The 14,510-nt window shown below is 45.0% G+C and overlaps 1 long non-coding RNA gene across 2 annotated transcripts in view; it reads left to right on the top strand.

Annotated features, from left to right (window-relative positions):
• The window catches only part of LOC136619988 (uncharacterized), a 41,740-nt gene extending 30,919 nt beyond the window's left edge, over positions 1-10,821 (top strand). Inside the window, exons 3-6 of one of the 2 annotated variants that reach the window (XR_010791100.1) lie at positions 5,282-5,417; positions 6,716-6,802; positions 9,856-10,092; positions 10,650-10,821. This is a non-coding gene — a long non-coding RNA (uncharacterized lncRNA). The remainder of the gene's footprint in view (positions 1-5,281; positions 5,418-6,715; positions 6,803-9,855; positions 10,093-10,649) is intronic. The other variant, XR_010791099.1, reaches the window with a different exon arrangement.
• Positions 10,822-14,510: the final 3,689 nt, after the last annotated feature.

The following is a 14,510-nucleotide window of genomic DNA, read 5'->3' as shown; positions in this document are numbered from 1 at the left end:
TTCTTTTCTGCCTGGGAAATCAAATCACTGGTAATACAGCATGCTGAGGGGTAGGGGTAGGCCTAGAGGATGTGGACGCGGCCGAGGACGCGGAGGGCCAAGTGAGGGTGTGGGCACAGGCCGAGCCAGTGCGGTGGCCAGGGGTAGAGGCAGGGCCAGACCGAATAATCCACCAACTGTTTCCCAAAGCGCCCCCTCGCGCCATGCCACCCTGCACAGGTCAAGGTGCTCTACGGTGTGGCAGTTTTTCACAGAGACGCCTGACGACCGACGAACAGTGGTGTGCAACCTTTGTCGCGCCAAGATCAGCTGGGGAGGCACCACCAACAGCATGCGCAGGCATATGATGGCCAAGCACCCCACAAGGTGGGACGATGCCCATTCAACGCCTCCGGTTTGCACCACTGTCTCTCCCCCTGTGCCCCAACCTGCCACTGAGATCCAACCCCCCTCTGAGGACACAGGCACTACCGTCTCCTGGCCTGCACCCACACCCTCACCTCCGCTGTCCTCGGCCCCATCCAGCAATGTCTCTCAGCGCAGCGTCCAGACGTCGCTAGTGCCACAGTTTGAGCGCAAGCGCAAGTACGACGCCACGCACCCGCACGCTCAAGCGTTAAACGTGCACATTGCAAAATTGATCAGCCTACAGATGCTGCCGTATAGGCTTGTGGAAACGGAGGCTTTCAAAAGCATGATGGCGGCGGCTGCCCCGCGCTACTCGGTTCCCAGTCGCCACTACTTTTCCCGATGTGCCGTCCCAGGCCTGCACGACCACGTCTCCCGCAACATTGTACGCGCCCTCACCAACGCGGTTACTGCCAAGGTCCACTTAACAACGGACATGTGGACAAGCACAGGCGGGCAGGGCCACTATATCTCCCTGACGGCACATTGGGTGAATTTAGTGGAGGCTGGGACAGAGTCAGAGCCTGGGACCGCTCACGTCCTACCCACCCCCAGAATTGCGGGCCACAGCTCGGTGGTGGTATCTGCGGCGCTGTATGCTTCCTCCACTAAAGCACCTCCCTCCTCCTCCTCCTCCAACGCAACCTCTGTCTCGCAATCAAGATGTGTCAGCAGTACGTCGCCAGCAGTCGGTGTCACGCGGCGTGGCAGCACAGCGGTGGGCAAGCGTCAGCAGGCCGTGCTGAAACTACTCAGCTTAGGAGAGAAGAGGCACACGGCCCACGAACTGCTGCAGGGTCTGACAGAGCAGACCGACCACTGGCTTGCGCCGCTGAACCTCCAACCGGGCATGGTCGTGTGTGACAACGGCCGTAAGCTGGTGGCGGCTCTGCAGCTCGGCAGCCTCACGCACGTGCCATGCCTGGCCCATGTATTTAATTTGGTGGTTCAGCGCTTTCTGAAAAGCTACCCCCACTTGTCATACCTGCTCGGAAAGGTGCGCCAGCTCTGCGCACATTTCCGCAAATCCCACAAGCACGCTGCCACCCTGCGGACACTGCAACATAGGTTTAATCTGCCAGTGCACCGACTGCTGTGCGACGTGCCCACACAGTGGAACTCTACGCTCCACATGTTGGCCAGACTCTATGAGCAGCGTAGAGCTATAGTGGAATACCAACTTCAACTTGCGCGGCGCAGTGGGAGTCAGCCTCCTCAATTATTTACAGAAGAGTGGCCCTGGTTGGCAGCCATCTGTCAGGTCCTTGGAACATTTGAGGAGTCTACCCAGGTGGTGAGCGGCGATGCTGCAATCATTAGCATCACCATTCCTCTGCTATGCATCTTGAGAAGTTCCCTGCAAAGCATAAAGGTAGACGCTTTGCGCTCGGAAACAGAGCCGGGGGAAGACAGTATGTCGCTGGATAGTCAGAGCACCCGCCTGTCTATATCTCAGCGCGTTGAGGAGGAGGAGGAGGAGCATGAGGAGGATGAGGAGGAGGGGGAAGAGACAGCTTGGCCCACTGCTGAGGGTACAGATGCTGCTGGGCTGTCATCCTTTCACCGTGAGGAGGAGGAAGAGGAGGAGGAGGAGGATCCTGAAAGTGATCTTCCTAGTGAGGACAGCCATGTGTTGCGTACAGGTACTCTGGCACACATGGCGGACTTCATGTTAGGATGCCTTTCTCGTGACCCTCGCGTTACATGCATTCTGGCCACTACAGATTACTGGGTGTACACATTGCTCGACCCACGGTATAAGGAGAACTTTTCCACTCTGATTCCCGAAGAGGAAAGGGGTTCGAGAGTGATGCTATACCACAGGGCGCTGGTGGACAAACTGATGTTAAACTTCCCATCCGACAGCGCTAGTGGCAGAAGGCGCAGTTCTGAGGGCCAGGTAGCAGGGGAGGCGCAGAGATCAGGCAGCATGTACAGCGCAGGCAGGGGAACATTCTCCAAGGCCTTTGCCAGCATTATGGCTCCCCAGCAAGACTGTGTCACCGCTCCCCAGTCAAGGCTGAGTCGGCGGGAGCACTGTAAAAGGATGGTGAGGGAGTACGTAGCCGATCGCACGATCGTCCTCCATGACGCCTCTGCCCCCTACAACTACTGGGTGTCGAAGCTGGACACGTGGCCTGAACTCGCGCTGTATGCCCTGGAGGTGCTTGCTTGTCCTGCGGCTAGCGTCTTGTCAGAGAGTGTGTTTAGTGTGGCTGGGGGAATCATCACGGATAAGCGTACCCACCTGTCAACCGACAGTGCCGACAGGCTTACACTCATCAAGATGAACAAAGCCTGGATTTCCCCAGACTTCTCTTCTCCACCAGCGGACAGCAGCGATACCTAAACAATACGTAGGCTGCACCCGAGGATGGAAGCATCGTTCTCTCTCACCATCCAAAACGGGGACATTTCTGCTTCATCAATCTGTGTCTAATATTCCTCCTCCTCCTCCTGCTCCTCCTCCTGAAACCTCACGTAATCACGCTGAACGGGCAATTTTTCTTAGGGCCACAAGGCTCAGTCATATAATTTTTCTAAACAATTTTAATATGTTTCACTGCTCTTAAAAGCGTTGAAACTTTAACTTGAACCAATTTTTCGTTAAACTGGGCTGCCTCCAGGCCTAGTTACCACTTAAGCCACATTAACCAAAGCGATTTTTGGATGTACATTAGTACTGTTGATACAGCAATTTTTGTGGGCCCTCGCCTACAGTGTAATCAAATGAATTTTTAGCCCACCTGCATTACAGCTGATGTTACATCCGCTGTGTTGGGCAATGCAATGGGATATTTTTATGTACCGCCGGTGGGTTCCAGGGAGCCACCCATGCTGTAGGTGCACACGGAGTTTAACCTACATCTGTCCACTTGTAAAGAACCCCAGTCTGACTGGGGCATGCAGTGTGGGCCGAAGCCCACCTGTATTAAGCACGACATTACTACCTCAGCTGTGTTGGGCAATGCAATGGGATATTTCTATGTACCGCCGGTGGCTTCCTGGCACCCACCCATGCTGTGGGTCCACAGGGAATTATAAATGCATCTGTTTCCACTTGTAAAGAACCCCAGTCTGACTGGGGCATGCAGTGTGGGCCGAAGCCCACCTGCATTAAACATGACATTACTACCTCAGCTGTGATGGGCAATGCAATGGGATATTTTTATGTTCCGCCGGTGGGTTCCAGGGAGCCACCCATGCTGTCGGTCCACAGGGACTTCACAATAGGGAGTTGTACCTGCCTGTGTCTATGAATTAAAAACCGCGGTCTGACTGGGGCATGCAGACACCTTGACAGAATGAATAGTGTGTGGCACATAGGTTCCCCATTGCTATGCCCACGTGTGCAGCTCCTGATGGCGGTGGCACAGGATTCTATTTCTCATTGCTTCTGTACAGCATTGTGGGCTATCGCCCCGCCCCTTTTAAAGAGGGTCGCTGCCTAGCCGTGCCAACCCTCTGCAGTGTGTGCCTGCGGTTCCTCCTCATGGCAGACGCACTTCTAAATAGACATGAGTGTGGCGTGGCATGAGGGCAGCTGAAGGCTGCGCAGGGACACTTTGGTGTGCGCTGTGGGGGGGAGGGGGGCGGTTGGGCAGCATGTAAGCCAGGAGAAGTGGCAGTGGAGTGTCATGCAGGCAGTGATTGTGCTTTGTTGGAGGTAGTGTGGTGCTTAGCTAAGGTATGCCATGCTAATGAGGGCTTTTCAGAAGTAAAAGTTTTTGGGAGGGGGGGCCCCACTCTTGCCGCTATTGTGGCTTAATAGTGGGACCTGTGAACTTGAGATGCAGCCCAACATGTAGCCCCTCGCCTGCCCTGTCCATTGCTGTGTCGTTCCCATCACTTTCTTGAATTGCCCAGATTTTCACACAAGGAAACCTTAGCGAGCATCGGCGAATTACAAAAATGCTCGGGTCGCCCATTGACTTCAATGGGGTTCGTTATTCGAAACGAACCCTCGAGCATCGCGAAAAGTTCGTTCCGAGTAACGAGCACCCGAGCATTTTGGTGCTCGCTCATCTCTAATTATGATCTGACTGAGTTCAAATGGCCTCTCTTGGATCCATCATGTCAAACCGTTGCAATTATGTGAGAGGGGATTATGGGTCTTTTACCACCACACATACACTCTATTCTGTATTTATCTACGTATTCTTGGCAGGTATATTGATCAAAGTTTTGGGTCTGTATTCCTATCTGGTTGATCATCCGTTCTCTTTAATAGTCTAAGAGTTATTTTGCATCACTGTGGGTCTGGACATTGGGTACTTAGTTGATTCACCCAGAGAACATTGTGAATCCATGCAATTACTTTACTGTGGGAGCTCTTGGGGAACAGTATGTTGTGTTAATATGTTATAAATTCATGCTAGAAATCTATGGGACTGATTATAATGCTCTTTATTGTTAAGTACTTCTATTCGTGTCATTGCATGGTCTTCAATGTCAATTACTATTTGTTTTCAAGGCTGTGTATTCTATCTCCTTTAAATTTTTTCTTTTCACATTTTATGTGAAACTGTCGCAATCCTGTGATGGGGTGTATGGGAATGCATGCAACATTTGCCACAGCTCTATTTCAATGTTTAGGTTTCTGTACCATTACCAGTGTTTACTCTTGTTCTTCACAATCAGTTAGAATCATACAATGGTAGAGTTGGAAGGGACCTCCAGGGTCATCGGGTCCAACCCCCTGCTCAGTGCAGGATCACTAAGACATCCCAGACAGATATTTGTCCAGCCTTTGTTTAAACACTTCCATTGAAGTAGAACTCACCACCTCCCGTGGTCACCTGTTCCACTCATTGATCACCCTCACTGCCAGAAAGTTTTTTATAATATCTAATTTGTGTCTCCTCCCTTTCAGTTTCCTCTGAGGGAATCCCATGGATTTGAACACACATGTGATCTACAGTTCACTTTCTGTAGCGATCATGTGGTCATTCGCTTCATATTTGAATTGGGTGATACACCAGCATAATGTTGGCTTCTACCACTACTAGGTGAGTGAATATGTTTGCTCCAGATTGAAAGTGTGCAGTGCATCTCTTATTGGGGGCTCCTCACCTTTCAGGTATCTTCCAGTTGGAAACGAAATGAATCCTTGCTCCAGGTTTTTTAAATATTGCCTACTGCACTCTTGGTTGCAGGCAAATTGTATTGGTGTGGCGCAGAATGTTAAGGCAGCAGAAATGCCGTCCTAAGCTCTCGCTCACGACCTGAAGGTTGCAGGGATTGCAGGGTTGCTTCAGGTAGCCGCCTCAAGGTGAACTCAGTCTTCCATCCTTCTGAGGTCGGTAAAATGAGTAACCAGCTTGGTGCGGGGTAATAAATAAGTTACCTGAAAGCGTGCGGAATAAGTTGGTGCTATACAAACAGCAAGATTTATTGGGCTCTCTGAGGAGTTTGGAGGAGTAGTAGTCATTTTTATATGACACTCCCTTGTGTTTTGGCTTTTTGCATGTTTTTAAGTGTTTTGAACTTGTTGGTTTAATAACGTTTATCCCTTTGTTTATATTTTAGTGTTTTTTACACACTTTCTTTCTTGTGTCTTTTCAGTACATTATATGGTACAATAAATAGCCAGCTATGTCAATGGAATAATAAAAATGTTATGTTTTTTTTTCTAAAGTGGAGAGGAAAAAAGAAAAATAGAAAAACAAAAAACGACAATATCCACAGGGGGTTAATCAAATCACGGGAAGGTTTTTTTCTATGTTGTCAGAATCAGTGCAGTTGGAGGGTTGTCACTTTCTTTCACCCACATTGAACTGTTTTTAAATCTTGGTATTTGTATAGCGCCAACTTATTCCGCAGCGCTTTCAGGTAATAATTACTTATTACCCCCCACCAAGTTGGGTTCTCATTTTACCGACCTCGGAAGGATGGAATATTCTGAGTACTACTACCATCACTTCACTATGAGAAGCCTATAGTACTCAGATGTCAACACTGAAGAGGCTGTAGTGCTCTTACAAAAGCTGTGACCATTCAGCTGATTGGGCAGTGGACCCCCACCAATCAGATTTTGATGGCCTAACCTGAGAATAGGCTATGAATTTTAAAAGGTTGGAAAAACCCTTTAACATCCTTGACAATAATGTTCAGCACTGAATTACTACATTAATCAGAGCTCTCGGGGGTCTAAAGGTACTTTTACATGGGATGACTGTCGTTAAGTGAATGGAGCAGAATCACGCCCCCACATGTCTCCATCCATTGTGAACAAGCAGTCGTTCAATGTTGAGGGACTGCCTTTTTACACTGAGTTAGAAGTTGCTTATTAGTTGCTTCGTTTCAGGCTTAGTATCCTGTTGGGTCCCACTTTTACATAGGACAACTATCGCTGGAAATCGCTACTTTATAGGAAGCTCCTGCGGGAAGTCAGGTAAGTTGCACAACAGAAAGTGAAAGCCAGTATTTGCAGTATGTGCTGTGACTTTTCTGCTTATTACACATACCAACGGTATCCAATTTACTATGCATGTTATTCTATGCATTGAGAAGGATAATATTGGCAGTGAAATCCACACCATAAAATTGATATCCTGGAGATTTAAAATCCTCCCCATTGGTAAGTTTCAATGCAGATTTTTTTCTGTAGTGTATGGAAGAGATTTGGTAAAATGTCATAGATTTTACTTAAACTTTAATATCCTGTGGATTTTCTGTCTGCAAAATCTGGACAGAAAATCTTCAGTTTATATCTGTCCTGTTTGAACATAACCTAAGAATGGAAGCCACAACTGCCTGATACAAGTGACAGCTGACATATTGGTGTGGCATCGATCAGCTAAAGTGATCATTCATGGTTAACTTGCACTTACCGAATTACCACTTTGGTAGCAGGTGAGCACCGTTAGGTGACCTACACATATACCTTATTCAGTTTTCATGATTTGCTCCACTGTTCTGACCCACAGAATGGTTATAAGGATCAGTGACCATCTCGCCAGTTTGCTTTACAACCATTCTGTATGAAGAACTGCTCAAGTGTGAAAAGCTCAAAAGCTAAGCCTTGTCTGGCAAGGTCTACAAAAGTGCCAACATGTCAGAGTTACTATCTTCGTTGTTACCTTTCCTCATAAATTTTGGCAACTACTGCAGTGCTGTAACTATGAATACAACTTTGGATCGACATCTGTGACTTTACACCAACAATGACTGCCCTGGGAACTGCTCACATCACGTTTGGTAGCGTGTTGAAATGTCTGATTTTTTTTTTTTTATTTTGCAAACACATTCTGTACATGAATGATAGTTTTATTCGGCTGTCTCTGTCATGTTTTAAAGAACTGTGGGAACCCTTACTGAAAGTATCTCAGGATGGTAGAATGTGTCTTCAAACCACTGGTGAGAAATAGAACCAGCTACTTGCAGGAGACCACTAACCTACTGAACAAATTGTCAACTGTAGGTCCCCTCCTTAATGGTACCATCCTGGCCACTATTGATGTGGAATCCTTATATTCCAGCATCCACAAGAGGATGGACAGACCTCCTGCCAGGTACACCTTGAAACCAATGGGATTGCCTGTGAATTTGTGTTTCAGCTTACGAGATTCTGACTCACAGACATCTATTTCTCCTTTGGCAAAAGATATACCTTCAACTCACTGGAACCACCATGGGCAGTAATATGGCACCGCAATATGCCAACAATTTCATGGCAAAATTGGAGAGTGGCTTCCTGGCCTCCAAGTTCATCAAACTATTGGCCTATTTTCTCTACACTGATGACATCATAAACATCTGGACCAACTCTGAACAAGAACTAATAAAATTCCATGGGGGATTCAATGCATTTCACCCCACCATAAAAATTTTAAACAACTCAATACAGACATCCTTGTAGTAAAAACCCATTGATCAACCCACATACCCCAGATGGGACAGTTTCCACCCCAAACACATTAAAAAGCGCACTGTCTACAGCCTGGCCATGAGATACAATCAGATCTCTTCTAGCCCAATAGACAGAAATGAAAATTTATACCATGTTAAAAGGACATTTTTAAATCATGGCTACCATCCCACCTCAATACATGATCAAATCACCAAAGCCACCAGGATACACAGAAGTCAATTGCTCCAATACACAGAGAAGGAAGAAAACAATTTTGTGCTTCCAGTAGTAACCTACAATTCACAGTTAGAGGTACTAGGGAAAACTGCAAGTAAACTTCACCATACCCTACACAAGGAAGACCGTCTGAAAACCATATTCCCGGACCCTCCCCTCCTATGTTACAGGCAACCTCCAAATTTGAGGAACTTTATAATCAGAAATGCATTGCCTAAAAAGGAACTTATTCCTTCAATGCAAGGAACTGCAAGACCTGCTCACATGTAGGGATCGTGGACAGGATACAAATACGCAACATACAACAGTACTATAAGATCCCAGGGACATTTACAAGGTCCACGGCCAATGTTTTGAACCTGATCCTTGCCCATGTGAACAAAGCTTTAACCCTTTCCAATCCACTGTCTGACATCTGAAGACATTATGATTTAAGGCTGTACAGCTTCTATGTTGGAAGATGTCCATCGGGGGTTCTCTTACTGCATATTGCCAGACTCTCTGCTGTCGGAGCCTATCCAACGTGTCACCTCATGCAGTACTGGCTTTAGCCAGCATATAGCGCTGTTGTATAACAGCAGAAAAAGAGTAAGCCCCCTAGGAAAACCAGGATGCAAATCGGATTGGAAAGGGTTAATAACCAGCATTTTTTGGCAATTTTCCTATTCTCTGTGCTGTTTCTGTAGCAGCTACTATCACAGAGGCCACCGTTTATGGAATACAGAATGCAGCTTGTTTTAGATAATATAGAAAGTGTGCTGCTTTTCTCACATTTTTGTGTTTGTTAAGTTTTTTTTTTTCACAGAAAATGTAGTTTTTGTGAAAATCACCTTAAAAAGTAACAACACCTCCTTGTGTGAATACACCCAGAGATAACAGTCTTACATTTGCATGGCAATCGCTTTGAATTTTCCCAGATAATTATTGAACTGTTCCTATTTTTAAAGAAAGCAATAACATTTTATTTGAGGTGTTATTTGTGCATTTGCTTAAAGCGGGTAAACAACTTTCAGAATTGTCTTAACCAGCTGCTAATGTTGTAAAATAATAAAAGAAACAATACTCGCCTGTTCTTTTCCCAGCAACCAGAGCTAAAGCTCCAGTGATCCTCTCGGTCTTTCTTTCCAAATGCCTAGCTTGAGAGCACTGTAGCCAATCGGTAGCTACTGCAGTCATGTGCCATACAACTGGCAGCACCACTGAGTAATGGGAGCTTCACCACTGGATTGCGGAAGGAAGAAACAGGTGAATGCTGTTTCTTTAACTGTTGAAAATGTGCAGCTGTTTCTAAAAACTTCCTAAAAGTTGTAGAACATCTTTAACCCTTTCCAATCCAATTTGTATTCTGGTTTTCCTAGGGGGCTTACTCTTTTTCTGCCGTTATACAACGACGCTATCTGCTGGCTAAAGCCAGTACTGCATGAGGTGACACGCTGAATAGGCTCCGACAGCAAAGAGGCTGGCAATATACAGCAAGAGAACCCCGATGGATGTCTTCCAACATCGGCGGTGTACAGCCTTAAATCTTAATGTCTTCAGACGTCAAACAGTGGATTGGAAAGGGTTAAAATAACCTCTAAAGTGTCTCTTATCAGGTAGTTTAGTTTATAATAAAGATTTGTACGCCCATGTAATAGAAAAATAGTAAAATGTCATGAGCGATGACTTGTCCGTATTGACCGCCTGTCAGTTTACCATAGTGACATCAAAGTGAATGGTAATTTGACAAAGGATCAGTGGGGTTTGGCATTTTGGTAACCGTCTGGAATTGTATACGAATAAGTATATTCTAAAGTTTATTATTTCTTTTATTATATGACCACATGAAGCTTTTTATGAACCCTTTTATAAATGACACAGCCTGGAATGTGTTCACTTTGCTTTTTAGTTAGTATATTAATGCATGTCTGAGTATTGTCATTAACCCCGATGAAAGAGCCTGGAAGTCACTAAACAGTACTTATCATTATGGACCTGTACAATGACTTCCATCCATGTCCTTATATTTTATAGTAAGGGGTTTCATTGCCAAAATTGTAACATTACTGAATGCCTGTGTTTTGTGGTTAGTGTCTCTTTGAGACAATATGTGACGGTTTTTCATGGCACGTAATTTAGGAAATAACATGGACTCATTTTCTCTCGTTTGCAGCGCCCTTTTGGCCAGGAACATGTTAAGGATTCCTCTAAAAAGAAGCAATTTAATTCCTTTTTTTTTTTTTACATATGACAGCTGAGTTCAATCTTTCAGCTATTTTTTTCATTAATCGTGCGGATTTTAGAAGATAGTACTACAAAGCCATTGTTTTTCAGTCCTACAAATGAAGCAGTCTTTCTAGTTAATATTCCTAAGTAATGAATTCAATGTTAATTGTAATAAACATCAAATGGAAAGCAAATGTTCTCAGTCATTAGTGTGTGCGTACAATGTTACTCTGAGCTCTGGATGCTATGGTTATCCTTGCTTTAATTTTCTCTCTTTTAATCAATTTTTAAGCAGTTTTACTGTTGTATTTGTTTATTTGTGAAAGTTCTTTTTATTATATTTGGCACAAATATTACATTGCTGTAATAATTCTACATAAAAGGCATTTGCAGAAATCTGTGTAAATTTGCTTGTTGGAAACATGTATTATTTAGTGTTACTTAATAATACATATCTACCATACATGGCAAAATGCTGCCTCTATCCCTGATGGTCGAAAAAAACCAAAATGTGAATCATTAGGTTTATGGAAAAACAATATTACAAGGCAAACATTTGAAATTTAGGATAAATATAACACAATAAATGCATAAGTATACAGGATAGTTAAAATTCTCAAAATCAAAAAACTATTAGTAAAACTTAAAAAATGTTCCAGTAAAATGTTGATCGCCCAGTGGTAATGTTCCACATTGGAAACCAACAGGCACACTGAAAAAAAAATCACACTCTCGAAATGTTCTTCACAAGAAAATACTATTGAAGTAATGATGGGGAAATGTGTTGGGTTCAGGTAAATGGACAACAGGCAATCATGTGATACACTTTTCTCTGTGCTACACTTATAGGTGCATGAAGATAAGTTTTTTCAATCAATGGTATTACCCTATGGGAAGTGTGTTTGTTGGATGTGTCAGTTCAGCCTAAAATACGTAAATAGCAAGGAGTTTGAAAATTCTACCTGATGAGGCAACATTGTAAACTGAATTGACAACTGAGATGTCCATCATGAAAGCTGAAGGTGTTATTGGAGTCAACAAAACAGGCATCTTAGCTGCATTTTCCCTGGACATATCAACTGCACAGTGAACTATATGGTTACAGACCTGTCAAGTCACCCGAATTTCCTGGGAATCATTTGAATTTAGGATTTCATCTCTTGGTCACCCAGCTCCTCTTCCAGTTACCCAGTTTCCTACCCACACCCGGTCAGTTGTCAACAATACAACAAAAATGACTACTGCTTTCTCTGAAAGTAAGACCTACCCTGAAAGTAAGCCCTACCCTGGTCTTTGGATTGGCTTGAAATATAAACCCTCCCCCAAAAATAAGCCCTAGGTAAAGTACATGGGGAAAAAAAGACATCAATACTCACCTGGTCCGCAGCGTCTGCATCCCTTGCCATGGTCCCCAGACTGCAGCAAGCTGCCGTGTCCTCTGCGCTGAGTTTTCCTCTTCTTTCTGGCGACGGGGCTTTCAATACCCCGCCTCCAGCAAAGCGAACGCTGTGATTGGATCAAGCGCCAGCCAATCAGAGCCGACTCTTGATCATTTACAGTCATTCAGTGAATGAAATCACTGAATGGCTGTGATTAGTTCATCGAGCACCGGGACTGATTGCGCTCAACTCAATCACACTGCTCGCTTTGCTGGAGGCCGGGTATTCAAAGCCTCGTCACCAGAAAGAAGAGGATATCTCAGAGTGGAAGACACTGCAGACTGCTGCATCGCCACTGGAGACCAGCAGTGCGAGGCACCAGGACGCTGTGGACCAGGTGAGTATAAGCCCCTTCCCCCGAAAAATAAGACACTGAGCCTCTTTTGGGGCAAAAATTAATATAAGACAGTGTCTTATCTTGGGGGAAACATAGTATATTCACTTGTTTTTCTCATTGCGGCCACTTTACTCACTGTTCTTCTGGTCACTTCCTGGTACTGCAATCACATAACCTGACCATATGACTTATGCAGATTGGCTGCATAGTCACTTGATCAGATCATGTCACCAGCTACCAGACGGAGAGCAGAGACTGGTGGGACAAAGACAGAAGCAACCGAGACGGGAAGCCAACAGGTGAATATAATAATATTTTATTTTGCCGTATTGGGGCACAGAAAGGAGAATCTTACTACTGAGGGGGTAACAAAAGGGTAACCCGACTACTGCGAACGCCACAAAGGAGGGACTTAATTAGTTTGGGAGTCATAAAAGGGGAGCCTGACTACTGTGGAGGATGTTTGTTTCACATTGGACCTACAGCCTAGTAAGGTTTTCTGTGCTCAGGCAGAGGGAATCCGAGCATGCAGGTGATCGGTTTTATTTCTCTTTTTCGGCACAGTAAGTAGCACTATTTTCAGGTGACGTAGTGTGTGCTGCTGTTGTTTTCAGAGGAGCCCAAAACATCTGAGCTACAAGCTTCACGGAGGCAAGAATTAGCTGGAAAAGTTGTTTGGCACAGAGTTGTAAAGTGGTGTTATAACTAGTTTGAGTATTCATTGGTACAGTGGTAATTGTTCATCTAATGCTGCCCTGTTTTTGGTGACCCAGTGATACTTTCTCCTTTAGTATTTATCCCTTAGTCTTCTCAGATGATCAGTTTCACCTGCTTTAGGTCCCAGCACTAGACACCCATTTTTGGGATTACCACTATGACATATAGCAGGGGTGCACAACATGCTAACCAGGGGCAACATGCTGCCCACAATGCCATGCAGATTGGCCCCAATCATCTAGACACAAAAATATCTATGCGTGACTGCTCAAATGTAGTTTCCATGTGAGAGTGAAAAGTAGAGGCATATGGCAGGACAACAGGAACAGACAAGTACTAACAGTGCACTGTGTAGCTATGTCTGGGTTCCCTTTATATTAGGACAAACACTAAGGGTGCACTGTGTAGCCATGTCTGGGTCCCCTATACATTAGGACAAATACTAAGAGTGTGCTGTGTAGTCATGTCTGGGTGTCATATACATTAGGACAAGTATTAAGGGTGCACTGTGTAGCCATGTCTGGGTCCCCTATACATTAGGACAAGTATTAAGGGTGCGCTGTGTAGCATGTCTGGGTCCCCTATACATTAGGACAAGTATTAAGGGTGCACTGTGTAGCTATGTCTGGGTTCCCTTTATATTTTGACAAGTACTAAGGGTGCCCTGTGTAACCATGTCTGGGTCCCCTATATAGTAGGACAAGTACTAAGGGTGCACTGTGTAGCCATGTCTGGGTCCCCTATATATTAGGGCAAGTACTAAGGGTGCACTGTAAAGCCATGTATGGGTCCCCTATATATTAGGACAAGTACTAAGGATGCACTGTGTAGCCATGTCTGATTCCCCTATATATTAGGCCAAGTATTAAGGGTTCGCTGTGTAGCTATGTCTGGGTTCCTTTTATATTTTGACAAGTACTAAGGATGTACTATGTAACCATGTCTGGGTCCCCTATACAGTAGGACAAGTACTAAGGGTGCCCTGTGTAGACATGTCTGGGTCCCCTATATATTAGGACAAGTACTAAGGGTGCACTGTGTAGCCATGTCTGGGTTCCCTGTATATTAGGACAAGTACTAAGGGTGCCCTGTGTAGACATGTCTGGGTCCCCTATATATTAGGACAAGTACTAAGGGTGCACTGTGTACCCATATCTGGGTCCCCTTTATATTAGGACAAGTACTAAGGGTGTCCTGTGTAGCCATGTCTGGGCCCCTTATATATTAGGAGAATAAAGTCTCTTGACCCATTTGGCACTCTAGATATGAGTTAGAGACATCATATATGTATACCGCTTTCTCTATTGTATTTACA

The sequence above is a fragment of the Eleutherodactylus coqui genome, chromosome 3, assembly GCF_035609145.1.
Source record: "Eleutherodactylus coqui strain aEleCoq1 chromosome 3, aEleCoq1.hap1, whole genome shotgun sequence".
NCBI lineage: Eukaryota > Metazoa > Chordata > Amphibia > Anura > Eleutherodactylidae > Eleutherodactylus > Eleutherodactylus coqui.
This window is presented reverse-complemented; position numbering and strand designations above follow the sequence as displayed.